We start from the raw sequence: 17,592 nt of genomic DNA on the forward strand, positions 1-17,592 counted from the left end.
TGAAATGAATTATAGCAATATGAACTGGGTTCTGCATCAGATACTAGCCCAGCATGTTTCTCAGGGCACTGCTCTGGGGTCAACACAAGAACAAAGCCATGAAATGTGAGAACAATTAGGGCAATTTTGTGAGCTTGGTCACTGCCTCAAGCTTATACTTCACAAGCATTTCATCCAATAGGGCACCCACCTTCTCTTCTTTCAAAACGAACAGGTCACACCCTTTGAGAATAAAGCATGCACACACACAGACACAGTCACTTTCACGTGGGCTACCCGGAACTCTGCTAGTTGTATCAGAAGCAGTAATAATTTGTGGAGAGTTGCTACATTGGCTTAACAGCAAAGGCTTGATTCCATTGTGATTTTCATCTTGTTAGGCCAGACTCCATTAGTCTACCTGCTCTTGTGTACGGTACTGTTTAATGTCCATTTCCCCTCCCGGGAGTCCATGATCTTCTCTTTGTGGATCTCCAGTAGGAAAAACAGCTGGAATAGGGAGCCTGGTTTAAGCCCTCTGAGGAGCAAGACAACCAGAGCAGACCAATCAGCACTGCAGACTGGGTGGCCCAAATCACACAGAGGCATCTGGAGATGGTGAGAGAAGAAGCAGGGCTGCAAGCAGATCAGGGTCTTCTGGAAGCTTCTTTTGTCATAAAGCAAAAGACAGTCATTCTGAATAACAGTGTAGGGGAGAAAAGAAGAGGAAGTAAAAGAAGACAAGGGAGAGAGTGAGTGAGAGAGGGAGGAGAAAGGGAGAGAGGAAAAAAGGAAGGAAAATAGTTGGGACCAGAGAAATCTTTTTAGTCACGGAGATCGGAAACGGTTGTCACTGCAGGTGGAATTTTTAAATGTAAAAACAGCTGCATTCCTTGTGTGTATTTATGGAACTTTGTGTGTATGTACACATGATGCATGTGTATGCGTGTGTATGTGTGTGGAGGGAAAATTGTGTGCCTGAGTATAGCACTGGGCAGAAATTCTTGTTTTAACATCTGGAATCTAGCAGAGATTTGCCTAGATTCTCATCTGTTCAGGACTTCTTACTTCAAATGAGGCTATCTGTCTTGCCTGACAGGATATCTACTTGTCACTGGGCAGAGAGATTCCATGAGATGTATTCAGGAATTCCCTTCATTGACTCCAAAGGCTGGCACCATTCTTAGGATTCTGCTGTCTGTTTTTAAATATTGGTCTGTACTTTCCTTCAACTAAAAATGCCAAACTGGGCCGAATTCCTCAAGATGCCCACTTCATTAAGCACATTATGCATCAAATTGCTTCATGAGCACAACCAAAAATAATGTAATCATGACAACAGATTCTCAGTCCTATCCTGTGTTGACTTTTCTTTATTCAGTTGTAGTTTCTAAATTTATTGCTAAATTTTCATGAGAGCGTGTGTATATATTTGTGAGTTTCTGTGTCTTTGTGTGGTTCTTTTCTGAAACAGAATTTGAGTGGAGAGTACTGCTCTGTTTTCCTTGACTTTTAATTTTCCATCTCCCATTTTTCTCCTCTGTTGGCACGCCAGTGACAACGGAGCAAGGCTGCCAAGATCCTATATTGGACTGGTTTTCACAGTCTTTGTGAGACTGGGAGACATCTTCATCTGCACAAAGGCACCTGGCTTAGCCAACCAGGTAGGAAAATCTGATAGTTTAGACACAACTAAATTCAACTAAGTCCTCAATCTTTCCTTCACTCCTGCTCTTTGCTCTAACGATTGGGCTGGGAAGGTACAAGGAGATAGATTTCAGGAAATAGATAAAAAAAATCAAGGGGAAACAAATTACTTTGTAGTTTTCTGGAGAACTTGAACCAGAATTTACTTGGTATCAACTTCTAATTTCTCTGCCCTAATAAGATGGATGTTATTTTTAGGGGCTTTTTTCTCCCTCAAAACAAAGCAAGTATGTATCTAAATATAAAAGGAATATATTTCCCATAATGAAATATTAGTACAGTTTTAGTTAGTCTTGAACCTCAGGTTTGTTTGTTTGTTTTTTCTTTTTTTTCCTCTGTTCAATGCTCAGCCTGGAATACATGACATCGGCCATAGCATCCCTTGACCTTTGTAAAGAAATTAAACTGAATTGTGCACTTGCAAAGTGTCCCGCCAAGGTCTGACTGACATCAGTTTGTGCTCCACTTCTTAAGAATTAGTTCTAGGCATGGGACTGTGTCCACCCCAGAGGTCATGCCTTTTTCTAGTTCTTATAAAGATGCTGTACTGGGCCAGCTCTGAAGGTACATAAATGACCGAATCACCTGAGTTTAGAACATCTCATGTATTAGACCATGAATGCCTTCTTTTACCTGCATAGCATTAGGATGTTTGTTATCATTAGCAAGATGAGGAATACAGACGCACTGATGTGTTTTCTGGTGCCCTCTCTTTCCTAAAAGCTGACGAATTCTCTGCTGGCTTTAGAAAGTTGGAGCATATCCTCCAGTTCTCTGGGCACCTTTGGTAAAGCATTAGGTGCCAGATGCTATCTCCGTGATGATAGTTTTTATGGGAGTCAATACCGACATTAGCAAAGGACTAATGTAAATCTTACCTTGGCTCAAGCAGAGTAGAAACAGCTAGACTGATAATGTCTTGAGTAAAGTTTAAGCACCTAGGAATTTGAGGTGTTTATCAAGGACATATGAGGAAATCTATTCAGTCAGTGCTGCTGGAGCAAAGTGCAAAGTCACAATGTTATTTAGCAGGACATTTGATGAATTCAGCTAGGAGAGGAAAGCTCTTTAATTGTATGGGAAATGATCCTCACTTGTTTCTTTGAGTGACTGTCATTGATGTCTTTGTAATAAATCTTGTAAAAGGTGGTAAAGAGATTTTTATTTGGAACCTGACCATAGGTTTCTACTGGCTAGCTTAGTTTCTGTTAAGGAAAAAGACAGACCTTGAAAATACTCCCCTGAGGATGCATCCTAGCCATAGGTTCCAAAGCATATCATTCCACTGGTTTTCTTTCCTGCTTCCTCCTTATCTTCATGAAAATGTTTACAGAAAGGTAAACTCCACAATTATTAGGGATCACCAATGAATTTAAAAATAGCCAACACCTCCCCTAGGCTGTGTTGACTATCAGCAGTGCAGATCTGTACTTTGTAGAAATATTTTCCCTGGAGAGAATTGCCACTTAAGATTTGAAACTTTTAATCAGAAAATTGACCTTTCCTAGAAACTTAATTTTTCATTATCACTATCAAAGGATTGCTGAAAGCATGATGAAGTTTCATGATTTGGTGGAAATAATTTTATTATAGAAAGGATTTTTTGTTATTGTTACTGTTAATCTAATATAAATGGCTTTCTCAAAAAGGTATCATTTAAGGAAGTCAGATCCTAAGCCGACATGATGAAGAGTTGGGTCTACTTTTTGTTCTATCAGGTGCAGAGTCTTTGTTCGAATGCCTAACTCTTTGATCCACTTGAGTTGAGTTTCAGACATGATGAGGGATAAGGGTTTAATTTCATTTTGTTATGTATGGATTTCCAATTTTTCCAGCACCATTTGTTAAAGAGGCTATTTTCTTTCCAGTGAATGTTTTTGGCACCTTTGTAAAATATGAGAAAACTGTATTTATGTGGGTTCATCTCTCTGACTTCTAGTCTGTGCCATTGTCTACATGTCTGTTTTGGTGCCAATACCATGCTGGTTTTGTTACTGGAGCTCTGTGGTATGTTTAAGTTCTGTTTTTGTGATGCCTACTGCTTCACTCTTCTTGCTAAGGATTGCTTTTGCTATTCTGGGCCTCGTATTTTTCCAAATGAATTTCATGATGGCCTTTTCTAGTTCTTTGAATATGTCATTGGGATTTTAATAGGAATTGCACTAAATCTGTATAATGCTTTTGATAGTATGACCATTTTGACAATATTAATTCTGCCTATCCAGGAGCATGGGAGATCTTTCCATCTTCAAAGGTCTTCTTCAATTTCTTCTTTTAGTGTTCTGTAGTTTTCATTGTAGAGGTCTTTTGCCTCTTTTGATAGGTTGATTTCCAAGGTTTTTTTTTTTTTTGAAGCTATTATGAATGGAGTACCTTTCCTAATTTCTCTTTCAGTAGAATCATCAATGATGTATAGGAAGGCATTTAATTTATGGGTATTGATTTATATTCTGCTACTTTGCTAAATTTATTTATTAGTTCTAGAAGTTTTCTGGTGGAATTCTTTGCCCTTCGAAAGACAGAATCATGCCATTGGCAAATAGTGATAGTTTTAGATTTTCTTTTCCTACTTGTATCCCTTTAATGTCTTTCTTCCTGTCTAATTACTCTGGCTAGAGTTTCAAAGATGATGTTGAGTAGAAGTGGTGAAAGAGGACATCCTTGCCTTGTTCCAGTGTTTAAAGGGAATGCTTTCAATTTTTCTCCATTTAGAATGACGTTGGTCTCGTGTTTAGCACATATAACTTTTACAATGTTGAGGCATGCTCCTCTTATCCCTATTTTTTTCCTAGTTTTTTGAATATTATTCCTAAAGTGAAAGAAGTAAGATCAAGAATCAATAAATGGGATGGATTCAAGCTACAAATGTTCCTCTTAGCAATGAAAGCAATCGATAATGTGAAGAGAGAGCCTACAGAATGAGAGAAAATATTTACCACATGCACCTCAGATAGAGTGGTAATCTCCAGGATATATGAAAAACTCAAAAAACTTAACACCAAAAAAATAAATAACCCAGTCAATAAATGGGCTAAGGAATTGAACAGACACTTCACAGACCAAGAAATATAATTGATCAACAAATAAGTGAAAAACTGTTCAAAAGCTCTAGCAATTAGAAAAATGCAAATCAAAACTACTCTAAGATTTCATGTCACTGCAATTCAAGCAACAGTAAGTGTTGGCAAGGATGTGATGGAAAAGAAACACTGATACATTGCTGGTGGGACTGCAAATTGGTACAAACATTATGGAAAGTGGTATGGAGATTCCTCAGAAAACTTGGTATGGAACCAACATTTTTATCCAGTTACCCAAAGGACTTTAAATCAGCATACTACAGAGATGCAGCCACATCAATGTTTATAGCAGCTCAGTTCACAATAGGTAAGCTATGGACACAACCTAGGTGTCCTTCAACAGATGAATGGATAAAGAAAATATGGTATATACATACACGATGGAGTATTACTTAGCCATAAAGAAGAATGAAATTATGGCATTTTCCAGTAAATGGATGGAGCTGCAGAATATCATGCTAAGCAAAATAAGCCAATCCTAAAAAAACCAAAGGCCAAATGTTTTCTCTGATATGTGGATGCTAATTCACCATAAACTGGTAGAGGGTAGGGAAGAATAGAGTTACTTTGGATTAGGTAGACAGGAGTGAAAGGAGGGGAAGGAATAAGGGGTCGGAAGGATAGTGGAATGAATTGGACATTATTACCTTAGGTGCATATATGACTACATGACCAGTGTGATTTTACATCATGTAAAACCAGAAGAATAAGAAGTTACACCCTATTTATGTATGATGTCAAAGTGTATTCTACTTTAGTGTATAAGTAATTAGAAAAAAAATTTTATAATGGTATAACTTACCATTTCTTTAAATACTTATTATTTGAAGTAATCTCTTAATTTGTAAAGAAGACCTTTTCTTTTCTCCAAAATATTGTCCCAGAAAAGAAAAACGCCATTAAAAAAGTGTGACACAAAAAAGAGCAAAAAAGGGAAGGAAAAAAGATTGAGAGATTATCATCACAATTTAACCAAAAAATTACATGCCTTGCAAGGCATAAAGCAAAATGTAGGTACCAATGATTTCCTTCTCCCCTCTGCACTTCTCCTTCCCCAGATCCCTTCTTTCTTTTCTTTTCTTTTTTGACATACATTTTGGCAGAGGCATAGTAGGGGGATACACAGATTAGTTGGTCCCCAAGGAACAAAAACCATGGTGTCATGAGCACTGCAATCCCTCCAACTCTGGCCACTGACATCTGCTTTAGAACACATCCATTGTAAGCCACGCAGAGAAGCCCCTGGCTTAGGGCCTGGGAACATTATTCTCTTTAGTTAAAAGTACATGTGTACAAGAGAGGAGAGGCCCTATAAGAGAGGAGAGGCCCTATTCGGGACAAGGATACAAGGAAAGAAGTAGAACTGGTGGCCTACACTTTGTGTGAAGAATTTGGATCTCATTCTGGGAAGTGACTAAACCATAATGAACATTCTAGAATGCTTGGCAGCCTGTGTGCTATATTATGAAACAAGTGGAGATTTCCTGGGATCAATTCTCTCACCTCATCTTTCTGGATCTAATTCTTCCTAGGTGTAAACTCACATGATCTGGCTGAGCTTCCTTTTTTAAGGGGTCTGAAGGTGATCAGGTTATGAAATTACTTCACAATAACAGTGCTTTTAATGTGCTTGTTACCATAACAGGTTTTGTTTTGTATTTTAAAAAGGGAATTCCAGATATATATTATTCCCTCAAAAGATAATTTTTTAAAAAAAAAAAAGTGTTTTCAATGGAAAAGCTAGCAAACTGTCTATTTACATTTCTGCCCTGCAAAAACACCAAGTGATTGGTTAGTAACTGTGTCTCTAGGCAATATATTCCAAGTGGAGAATATTGATAACAATATTAATTGATTCTAAACCAAAGTCTTGGGGTTCAGTTAAGGGACCCTGCTGTATTCGGGCTAATCAAGGGCAGGTACTGCTGGACTCTTGGAGGCAGGTGAACATCCTAATAGCCCCACAAAGAACTTTCACTTCAAGTAGCCTTTCTCCAGTTTCTAACTCGTCAATGAAGAGAACATTTAGATAATTCTGTTTCAGAAAACTTTCTGAAAGTTGTTTTATTTATGATGCCAACTTTTAAAAGCCCACTAAAGGCAACTGGAGAATAAACTAGGCAGTAATTGCTTTATAAAAAGAAGGAATGCTCAAAATGCCACTTTCTTTGGAAAAAACCCATGGTTCAGTTTTATTCAGGGTAAAGATAAAGGAAACTTTCACTCACATTAGGAGAATCTCAGCCGTAGAGTTGGATTCTATAGTCAATCTAGGTGCAATGAGGATGAATATTAGATTAACACAATTGATTTGCTGCTGCACGTGTTTATTGTCTGTCTAATATTGACAATCACATACAGAACAGGGCAATTAGTATCCAGAACAGTCCTCACAGTGTTGCAGTGTTGAGCACAACGATTTGCATCGCTGGGCACCACTAGTTCTCTTTGTGTATGTGGGATTCCTCCTCTTCAGTAAAGTTGTTTTGGATATCAGAGGTCTTGTCAATCTCCCCAGGAGTTTTCTCTTGATCATGGTGACAAGGGTCTTGCCTGTAACATCAAGCAAACCTGTGATGTCTGAGCAGTTTGCAGCCAGAATAAGTTCAGAAAGTATTCCTCCTTCAACTTTCAGGGATTCTTGATCTCAAACAGGGATCCCATCTGTCTGTTTTTCTTTGTTCTCATCATCCTCAGGAGGAGCTGCATCATTCTTAGGGTGGGTGGAACACTGAATGGCCTTTTAAAATATTGCTGCATTAACATTTGGTAAAGAAATTCCTTCCTCATCCTTTCCCATCCCTTCCAACCTCATGTCAGTAGTCAACAGTTTTTTTTTTTTTTGACTATTTCTACATCAACTTCAAATATTCTCTCCATCAGAACTCTGCCACTTAATGGAAGCCATGGGGTTCAGTCTCAGGAAGGAGCGGACAAGAGCAGGGTGGTATCTACACAAGGATGAGAGAAATACAGATGCAATGCCACTAAAAATATAAGTTTTTTTTTTTTTTTTTTTTTTGCTAGGGATACCAGGGATTGAACTCGGGGGCACTGGACCACTGAGCCACATCCACAGCCCTATTTCATATTATATTTAGAGACAGGGTCTCACTGAATTGCTCAGCGCCTCGCTTTTGCTGAGGCTGGCTTTGAAATGAAGACCTTCCTGCCTCAGCCTCCTGAGCCCCTGAGATTACAGACGCGGCTCACCACATCTGGCTGAAAAAAATGTTTTGATAGAGATTTCAGTGCAAAGAGCCAGAAGAAGGTGACACATGTTTGAATGACAGGCTATTTATGCTGACCCTTAAAGAAAGATCATTCCATTGGGCTCTTTATTAAAGGATTTCCAGATTTCCTGAGTCATTTATTCTTAATTTCAGGTGTCGGGCTGAGACCTAAGATGTGCTACTTATGAAGGGTTTGGATTTCTTATTTACTTTTTGACCTTTTGAGGGATGTTGCATAAAAATTGAAAACTAATTGGTAAAAATTGTAAATTAAGTAAAACAAGCACGGTGCCAATGAGAAAACCTTGATTTCCACATTTCACTACTCTATATGATATCCTGTCATTTACTTTTCTAAAACTTCATCATCTGTTTTTTCAAACAGAATGTTAAAAGAAAAAAAATAAAATATTGCTGTTGAGAGTTAGTAAATGGCTCCTGATGAATGGCCACTCTTATTCTGTTGGTAGAAGTATGAATTGGTATGGTTTTATGGAGCAAAATTTAGCAATGTATATCAAAATAACACACTTTGGCAAAGTACTTTCCCCTTCCTGGAATCTGGTTTTATTCAGCTATTTTGCTGCTTTGACCAAAAGATCTGACAAGAACAATTAGAGGAGGAAAAGTTTGTTTAGGGGTTTCAGAGGTCTCGGTCCATAGATGGCTGACCTATATTCTTCAGGGCTCAAGGTGAGACAGAACCTGATGGCAGAAGAATGTGGTGGAGAAAACCAGCTCAGGACATGATGATAAATGATGTTCAAGAAGCGGGATGGGGGGAGGGGGGAGGAGAGAGAGAGAGAGAGAGAGAGAGAGATTGACTCTACTAGCCAAGACAAAATATATATTCCAAAGGCATGACCCTAGGATCCAACTCCTGCAGCCACACATGGCCAGCCTTCAGTTACCTCTCAGTTCATCCCAATGAAGGTATTAATTCACTTATTGGATTCCAGCTCTTATAACTCAAAACACTTCACCGATGAACCTTCTTGCATTGTCTCACCTATGGGCTTTAAGAGGACACATAACAAATGTATTCTAAGTACTTGATTGAATAAGTGGAAAACCAAATGTCTTCTTGAAGATATCCACTACAACTTTGTTGAAAATTGTGAAAAATATAGAGACGACCCATATGTGTCAATACAGAAATAAACTAAATTGCATATGAAACTATACATCTAAGAAAAGACAATGCTATCATTGAAAAGTGATAATGTACTGGTAATTGATTGGTAGAAAATTACCATATTTTATTAATGAATGAATTAAAAAAATTGTAGAATGGTGTTGTTCTGCTAAATAAATACCCCACCAACCAATCCTATTACACTAAGCAAAACTTGTATTTCTGTCACCCCAATCTTCCTCATCTCCTGTACCTAAGCAATCATGAAGTCCTTTTTACTCCTAGTGTATTTCAAACCATCCATGTCCCCCTAGTTCTACCTCTGTTCCCTGATCCAAGCTTGGCATTCTCTTAATACTTGTTAAATAGGCATTTAATATGGTCCCATCCATAACAAAACTTTCTACACATATGCCTTCCCCTCCCTCAGGAAGAGACAGGTGCTTGAGGGAGATTTATCAAATTGCTAACTGTGATTTCCTTTTAGGTAGTGGGATTCAACTTTATTTCTATGTTTTTATTTAAATGTCTCCATATTGTTTGAAAAAAAATTATACAATAATGAATAATTTACCCCTCTCCAGAAATAAAACTATCAAGAAATGGGGATAATAATCATTATTCAACCATTCTCACTGGATAAAAATAATGCTTTAATAAATGAGTGTCTGTGAATGTCTATTGTAATGTGAAAGCAAAGTTGTTTTGCTTATTGTGAGCAATAATAATGTGTAAATAACCATGTCTGCTAAAATTTCTTGAATACATAGCACAGTGTTTAGGTACCTTAATGTGCTCAGAGTTTGGAATAACCCTATAATACTATTATTAATATCACTATTTACTTAGAGAGATATATAATAATATTATAATATTACCAAATATACTCTATTGGCATTCCCATTTCAGAGATGGAGAAGCAGAGGCACAGGTAGATTAAATTGTTTATCCAGGTGGACACTGATAATAGAGCTGAACCAGGATTCAAACCCAAACAGTCTGTGCCCAGGGTGTGAACACTTACTGCTCTGCCATAATCCTGTCACTCTGAGATGTGGCAGAGGTAGAACTTAGCTCTCCATATCAGACTCTTCCAACTGTGAAACTCCCCTCAAGGGAGTTTCATAGAGATCTCTTCACCACCTTCGTTAACTTGGATTTCCAAGCACTGCTGAATGATTTGGGGACTTAGATCGAGCCATGTGATCACTGTTGGAAGAAATTTAGTAGATTATGCCTTTAAACCTTAGAGGTGGATGACATGGGGAGAAAGGACTAGGTAATATAGAGATGCCGTTTCATTGATTCTTCACAGCACTCCAGGAGGCGTTACTATTTTCAATTGTGATCATAGATAAGGAAACTCAGATGGGGATTTATTAAGTAATTTGCCCAGGCGTTGACAGCCGTGAAGTCGTTGAGTCCAGAACCACAGCCCAGAAGCTCTATGTTGTGCAGCATAGTAATTAAGAGAAAAGACTTGGAAAAGATAAATGTCTGGGGACTGATCGCAGAGTTAGGTGGAATAGTTATATTGATGTAAATCAAATGACATCGTAAACCTCTGTTTTCTCATCAAGATGAGAGTGACAAAAATTTTCCTACTTTTAAAGAGAAGAATTTTAGTCACTCTGTGTGTTCAGTGTTGCAAAAGCATCATGAGCAGTTATAAAGAATTACGAAGAACAAGATAAGGCTTAATCTTTAAGAAGCTTGGACTGCACATTTCTCAGAACTCAATCACCTGTCTTATGTTTGATTTACAATGTTAGAATAAATGCTGACAATTTCTTTCCCATCTCAGTTAGTACCTTCCCTGTCTTCTGAATAGAACATGTGCCCTGGGGCATCTGGCCTATGCTCCTGTAGGCCTCCTGGTCTGCAATGCCTTCTCAAACTGAATCAGCTTCAAAGTGCGACTTCTCTGACCACTTCAACCTGAAGGCATGCCCTTCTGGTCCCAATGTCTGTAGTACTGAACAGGGCATTTAATACAGATTCTCTTGGAGTTTCTGGAACTCAGTGCCTCACTCATGCCGGCCAGCATTCTACCTCTGAGCTAAATCCCCAGCCTCACTTGAAGTTTCTTTATAGGATATATGGATTTTCTTTAAAAAGTAAGTTATAAAGTCTTTAATGCTCACATATTTGTTTGTATCCTCATAGCTCATAGTACAGGAGACAGTTCATATCTGCTGATTGTTTTGATTTTAGAGGAAAAAGGAGCAAGAATAAGGTAAATGGACATCACTTAACAAGAACTTCATATAATTATCTCACTGCAAAAATGAATTAAAACAATTTTCTTCGCTCAGTTGGAATAGAAGAAATTTACCTTCCCTATATCTCAGTGTCACAATTTGGAAAATAGAATTTGGCCATATATTTTGTCTACCAGGGTTGACATACAGAAACATGACGAACAGTTGTAACCTCTTTGGAAACATAAAATTCAAGGGGAATACTAAGTAAAAGGACTGATCAATATGGAGCTCAGCTTTAAAATTCTTTCATCTACTAGTGCTGGATTTCTTGGCAGTACCAGCAAGAACGAGATTTTGAAAAACAAAATCTTATACATGTATTGATTGAATTTATTAAAATGCTTTATTACCATATCCATTTAATTATAAGAAGGCATTCTTATATGTCAAATATAAGTCTCGAAACAAATGACAATAATGCAGAGTAACAAAGACTGCACAGCATTTGTAGACAGCATCTTTATTCATTTTTATGCACACAAAAGAAACAAACAAAAGGTTGAAAGCCTTTTAGAGTGATAAATGCCACAATTCAGTGGAAAACACACATTTTAATTTGAAAACATCTCTCACTGAGACTGAGTTTGGCAAGAGGGGAAAGAACCTTGGTGCTATAATCTGAAAGTATGTGTCCCTCCAATATTAATATGTGGGAATGCCAATGCCAATACGTGGCATTACAGCACTAAGATACGGGGCCTTTGGTAAGTCACTAAGTCATGGGGCCTCTGTTCTTGTGAATGGATTAGTGCTCCTATAAAAGAGGTTGAAAGGAGCACCTGAGTGTCTTTTGCTTTTGTGCCAATTGTCATATGAGCCATTATGAAGCGGAGAGAAAGCCTTTACCAGACACTGATTCTGATGGTACCTTGACCTTGAACTTCTCAGCCTTCATAACTGAGTGAAAAGAACTTCTGTTACGTATAAATTACCCAATCTAGGGTCTTTTGGTAAAGCAGCACAAATAGACTTATGTACATGGCCCGCAGGCTCCGTAGTATCTCAGTATCTTTGAGGTTATCCAGGACCTAGACCTTCAGATTCAGTGTATGTTAAATTAAAAGGGACAGGTATGTATAAAGAAATGCCCCACCCTCTCTTTATTGAAAATTGTCCTCTAAATTGTTTTCTGATGGTAAAAATGAAACAAGTTAGAATTTTTTTGTGTGTACTTTCAAAATGCCTCTCGTTGTCGATCTACTTTGGCAATTTGTGTTAACGTGAAAGATGGGATGTACTGTGTTATCTTTGTCATTTTTCCAGCTGTAAACTTCATGGGGGACAGAAATAGAAAAAAATAAAATAAACTGGGAACTTGCTAGGAAGTCTAGTCCCTTAGCTTAGTAGTAGGTAAGGGGTGAATGTATGAAAGGGAATGCATGTCAACCGGCATCAAGACAGCCGGTGCAGAAGTAAAAGTCGACCTGAAAAGAGCTGCACATGACCCAGAAACAAGGGAAGAATGACATGATCAGAGCTCAGGGAAGTTTCTAGGAATTAGAGATTAGATCATAGCTTGACACATCTGGAAGATACCTGGTTGGAAGTTCTGGCAAACGTCTGAGAGAATGGCTAAGAGAATGCAAAGGAGGAAAACAAAACCAAACAAAACCTTAAGGACTTTGCTTCTCCACTGAATATTCAGAGAACTTCAGTGTTGGGAAGGATTCCAGAGACGGTCAATGAAGGCCACATACATCCACCCAACCTCTGCAGTGTTTGCAATGTGGAAAATAGAAGTACTTATCAAAGGAGAGAGGTAGAAATTCTTAACCCAATCCATAAAGGCCTTATCCATGAGTTAGGCTAATTGAAGCAAAATGTAAGAAGACTCTAATTGTTTATAGTTTAGCTATTTATTTTGGATCCAGAGAGCTCCCCAATTCAAATAATTTTTTTCACACTTTAACAATCTTAATTGTGCCTGTGCTATTCAGATATTCCATTAGGAAAAAAAATTGCTAAATAATGCTAAAAAGGAGATGCTGTGATCTAAAAGTTGATGTGTTTAGAAGGAGATAGCTCTTTGCTTTGTGTGTTGGTAATGGAAATTTGCAAGCTGCAAAGAATACTTATGGTCCTTCTATTTGAAGAAACCCTGATGGCTTTGCCATATATTTCAAATTAACTTGTATTTTTAAAGAGAAGTTTACAGATCTAAGAAACATATCTGAAAAAGACTCAAAGCCCTGGGTTTAGTCATGTAAATATTATGTTTTAAGAATATCTTGCTATGCTTATAGCTCAGATAATATAGAAGAATATCAATGATCATGAAATGGTTTTCCACAAAATTTCTTTAAATAGTAAACTACTTTGCTGCATGTAATCCAGACATTAATTTATGCAGAATACTTTCCATCAATATAGTTAGCATCCAATTGATAAGATACTATATGTTACAAGTTGATTTTAAGTGAGTTGTTTGGAATCCAGAGTAAGTGTCCCAAAGTGTTGCGACCCCCCTTGCCCGCAAGGAAGACGCGACTCAGGAATCTTCTTTCAGCAGTTTATTCAGGCCCTTGATATTCTTCTAATAATTCTTCTACTACTACTTCGGATGCCCCTCCCAGCCTTAATAAAGCACCGCGAACCCCAATGCGAAGCTGCCACATGTACCCTTCTCACAGGGTGCTAGAAAATGACACGCCAACTTTCTCTGATAAGGAGCTGGGAACATGCCAACTCTCTTTGATATGGAGTTGTCCTTCACTGACCACAGCGGAGCCAGCGCCATCATGTAATGGCGACCACGGTCCGCAGGAATGGCTCACCACACCTCCCCCTTTTTGTTTCACTAAGACAATACAGGCGAGAGTAGAGGTCCTATCCCACTGTGCAGAAGTGGCTGCATAGTATGGGCCAGCCCCAAGGAGCGCCTTCCCCAGATCTGACACCATATCAGCCGACGCCTTTTTTCGTGGGGCGGGGCGGAGACACGTCAAACCCGCATGCAATAGGACATGCTCCCCTTGAGGTCCCTCTTCTCAATGGATCACTCAAGTGCAGTGCCTTGCCTCGCATCCTGTATCGTGACGATGGTGAGTAAGAGGGAATAGCTGAGGTTGAACTGTGGCCATGCAGAAGTACAACTACAAACAAGTTGGCAGCACCCTGAAAGAAAGGCACGGACTTTAAAGTGATAGATAAAGACCAGTGTGGAAACCCTTCTGCGTGCAATGGCAACAAGACCTGCAGAGTGCAAGGGCTTTCCAGCACTAAAAGAAAGACAAAAGAAGGACATGTCGTACCCAGTGCAATGTTATAATAACTTGGGGTGCAACGACCATGTCAAAGGCACTAGTGTAGAAACCCATCTGCGTGCAATGGTAGCAAGACCGGCAGAGTGCAAGGGCATTCTGACACTAAGAGAATAACGAGGAAAGACATGTCAATCCCAGTGCAATGTTATAATAACTTGGAGTGCAATGACCATGTCAAAAGTTTAGTGCTTAAGATGCGCAAACCAGACCTGTGGCGAGTTGCCAGTTTCTAAAGCAGCAAGAGCTTGTATGATCATAGCCTTATCTTGAGCACTACGAGCTTTAAGGAGACAGAGAAACCACAAACAGAGGAACATACCAAAACAACACAGTGCACCAAAAATGCCTACTCCCACCCACTCTTTAAAAAAGGAAAAAGCAGAAGATATCCAATTGGTGAATTGACCCAGAGTCACGGGATCGACACGGGTACTATTCAAGACAGCTATCTGGGTTAGTTGAGACTGGATCATGTCTTCCGCTTCCATGGACCAATTTCCGGCCAGATATCCACCAATGATGTGGGAAGCATTCCTGGAATCATTAAATCTGACAGAGGTTATACATAAATGTGCACGTTGGTCAATGCAGCCTAAAAGTACTAGGTCAGCCAATTCCTCTACCTGAGCTTGAAGAAAATCTATTCTTTGGTTGGTAGCTAAAATCCCTGACAAAATATGTTGATTAATCGCATTTTGCGATTCAAGTATAGTGGACGTTTGTTGAACAACTTGATTAATAGTGGCAGCAGTTTGTACTTGACTGGCCATGGCTACTCCGGCCGTAACTGCTGCAGCAGCAGACGCCGCCACGGCTGTCACTATAGCTGCTGTGATTCCAAAATCTCTGCGGACTCTAAGTAGCTCTACAATAGGAAATTTATCTGGATCCGCAGTGACTGGGATTGGGACAAAAGTTGGAATTTTCATAATCACTGCTACAGTCCAAGAACCATTCCAACACTCAGATAAGAAACAGGTAATAATAGAACAATCCAGCATCCCCGATGAGGTGTGATTAGCTAAAAGGAACAGGAACAGGGATTGGATATAGACCATTGCAGGAGGCAATGTGGCATAATGTAACAGAGAGTTGAACGAAACAGATGTAAGCCTATTACCTCGTTCACTCTCCTTAGTAGTGCCAGAAACATTAGCCAGCCAACTTTTGGCTCCTAGTAATTGAGCCAATGCGGAAATATCGGCTGAAGCCCCCTTCTCATTGGAAATGAGCCATTGAAACCAGGACCAACCTGTTCCTGTAGAGGAGTTGGCATTGTTGTTAAAGTTATAAACATATCTCTTAAGGGGGGGGGGAAAGGAGAAACCTTTAGCAACTTGATGTTTCTCCCAAGAATGATCCTGACAAGGCGTAAATGTCAGGGGAAAACCAAAATTAGGGGTACAGTAGGGAGAGGCCTTGAAATGAGTGGCATTGCAAGTACTATTAGAAGAAGGAGGCATTGGGATTAGTACCTCGGAGATAATAGCTAAAGTAGTTATGTTTAAAACAGAGCTAGTTGTGGGGGTCCCTGAGCCTGATTGCTTCCCTGAAACTACTTGGCTCAATACAGCACTGAGAATACTCCCTGAGACTCGACTGGACCGCAATGGGTCCTCCCAGTTAGTCAAATTTTTGGTCTTAAGGCTAATACAATTAGTGTTCCCAAGGCTGAAACAAAAAACTCCTGTGAGATTAACTTGAGACTGATTAAAAATATTTTCCATGTCCCCTCTAGGAGAGGTACAAGGAGCAGACATCTCACATGAGGTAGAAAAAAGAGTAGGGAGGACACTAGAATTACTATGAACTGGCATTGGCATTGGCCATGCCCGTGCCACTGCCCACCACTGCATTGGTGCCATCTGTACCGTTGGCACCAGCATCAGAGCCAGAGCACTCATCAGAATGAAGCTCCTCATCATGGGACTGTTGTGGCACCTCCTGCTGCTGGTTAGTAGATCTCGAGACTCTTCTTGTCAGGCGTTCAGGGATCCACAGCGGCTCCGTGCGATCCTGGGGAAAAACACATACAGATCCTCGTGCCCATGTCAGCACGGGGTCAGGGCCATTCCATTGGCCCGTAAGAACATCCTTCCACTTAACATAGCCAGTCACAGAGGGCTGAGGGGACACATGTCTATCGGCCGCAGAGCGGCCATGAATATCCAAATTCAAAAAATTAATGGTAAAAAGAGCTAAGGACAGGCGTTCTTCAGGAGTGTGGTCAACTCCTATTCCCCCTTTTTGTTTTTCTAAGGTTTCTTTTAAGGTGTGGTGGGCACGTTCAACAATGCCTTGCCCTTGAGGATTGTAAGGCAACCCATGAGCAAGTTGTACTCCCATAGTAGAACAAAAATATGTAAACTGTCTGCCCGTATAAGCAGGTCCATTATCAGTCTTAAGGGATGCAGGTGCACCTCATGCTGCCCATGCCTCTAAGCAATGAGTAATAACATTACGTGCCTTTTCTCCCGATAAAGCAGAAGCATGAATAATTCCAGAGTATGTGTCAATAGAAACATGTACATATTTGAGGTTGCCAAAGTCAGGCACGTGAGTTACGTCCATTTACCAGACAACCAATGGCTTCAATCCTCGTGGGTTTACACCATAAGTAGGAGGATGAAGAAATGTGACACAATGGGGACATTGTAATACTATCTGACGAGCATCTGCTCTGGAGATGGAAAAACGTCTGCGCCGTGTCATAGCATTGACATGAAAGTTGTGATGAAACAATTTAGCTTCTTCTAAGGAGGAGGCCAACCATACCAACTGGCTTCTAGTTGCCGAGTCAGCACAGGCATTACCCTGTGATAACGGGCCAGGAAGAGAGGTGTGAGCCCGAATGTGCATTGGATAGAAAGGGGCAGTACGGCTACGGATAAGCTGTTGAAGCTGATTAAAGTAAACAGACACAGTATGGGT

The 17,592-nt window shown here is 39.6% G+C and overlaps 1 protein-coding gene and 1 pseudogene across 1 annotated transcript in view; one reads left to right on the forward strand and one right to left on the reverse strand.

Annotated features, from left to right (window-relative positions):
• The window catches only part of LOC144368631 (uncharacterized), a 424,865-nt gene that overhangs the window by 311,994 nt on the left and 95,279 nt on the right, over positions 1–17,592 (forward strand). The gene's annotated exons all lie outside the window — the stretch shown is intronic.
• LOC144368183 (S-phase kinase-associated protein 1 pseudogene) lies at positions 7,157–7,674 on the reverse strand (annotated as a pseudogene).

This window comes from Ictidomys tridecemlineatus, chromosome 11, assembly GCF_052094955.1.
Source record: "Ictidomys tridecemlineatus isolate mIctTri1 chromosome 11, mIctTri1.hap1, whole genome shotgun sequence".
NCBI lineage: Eukaryota > Metazoa > Chordata > Mammalia > Rodentia > Sciuridae > Ictidomys > Ictidomys tridecemlineatus.